The following is a 916-nucleotide window of genomic DNA, read 5'->3' on the forward strand; positions in this document are numbered from 1 at the left end:
AAAAGAGCTGAAGAATTATGGAAGTTACAATAGAATGTGGGGACAATGAGATAGGAGGCCATGATCCTCTTCTTTTTATTTAAGGTAGTAATATGGCTACTTTTACCACCACCACAGTTGCTACTGCTGGCTGCAAATTATTGGGTCCTATCTGTGCTCCAACAGCTTTTCACGCATATCCTCACTTTATATATTTTAGCCCATAGCAATATTACAAAATAGGTACAACTATTAGTCTACACTTGAGGAAGCAGATGCTTAGAGTGGTCAGTTACTTTGCTTAGGATCTCCAGTCATGATGCACTAGAACTGAGATTTAAATCTGTGTTTATTTGCTCAAAGCTCATATTATTATTATTATTATTTTTGTGGTGCTGGGGATTGAACCCAGGGCCTTGTGCTTATGAGGCAAGCACTCTACCAACTGAGCTATATCCCCAGCCCCTCATATTATTAATTGATATGCTAATATAATATAATCATTGGAAATCTATAAATGCATATGTTGATTTGATGTTGGAAATTATATTGATTAGACTAGATCATTTTCCTTAGCTTCATAAGCATATGTGGCAGGCATATGTGTTTGCGTGCATTGTGCTGGTGACATGTAAGTTATAGACATGGACAGAGCTATCAATCTGAGCATGGGGAGGCAAGCTTCATCACTCGGGACTGAGAATGCCTCTCCCCACTATCCTCAGAATGAATTGTAAGCCTGGTGTCCCTGAACCAGAAATGTCAAGTCCAGAGGAGAATATTAGAGGCCTGAAGGAGTTTGATTCAGGGTAAGTGGTTCTGACTTTTGTCCTTGTTTATAACAAGATTAGTTACACTGTGGTCATGTAGTAAGAGACTGGATGCCTCTCATTGTGTGGAGTCCAGAGACTAGAAGGGAAGATGCTTAAGCTAGGTG

The 916-nt window shown here is 39.6% G+C and overlaps 1 non-coding gene across 1 annotated transcript; it reads right to left on the reverse strand.

Moving 5' to 3' along the window:
• Window positions 1-366: 366 nt before the first annotated feature.
• Trnam-cau (transfer RNA methionine (anticodon CAU)) lies at window positions 367-440 on the reverse strand. Its single transcript has one exon. It is a non-coding gene; the product is annotated as a tRNA-Met (tRNA).
• Between the last annotated feature and the right edge of the window lie 476 nt (window positions 441-916).

This window comes from Sciurus carolinensis, chromosome 5 (assembly GCF_902686445.1).
Source record: "Sciurus carolinensis chromosome 5, mSciCar1.2, whole genome shotgun sequence".
In the NCBI taxonomy this organism is placed as follows: domain Eukaryota; kingdom Metazoa; phylum Chordata; class Mammalia; order Rodentia; family Sciuridae; genus Sciurus; species Sciurus carolinensis.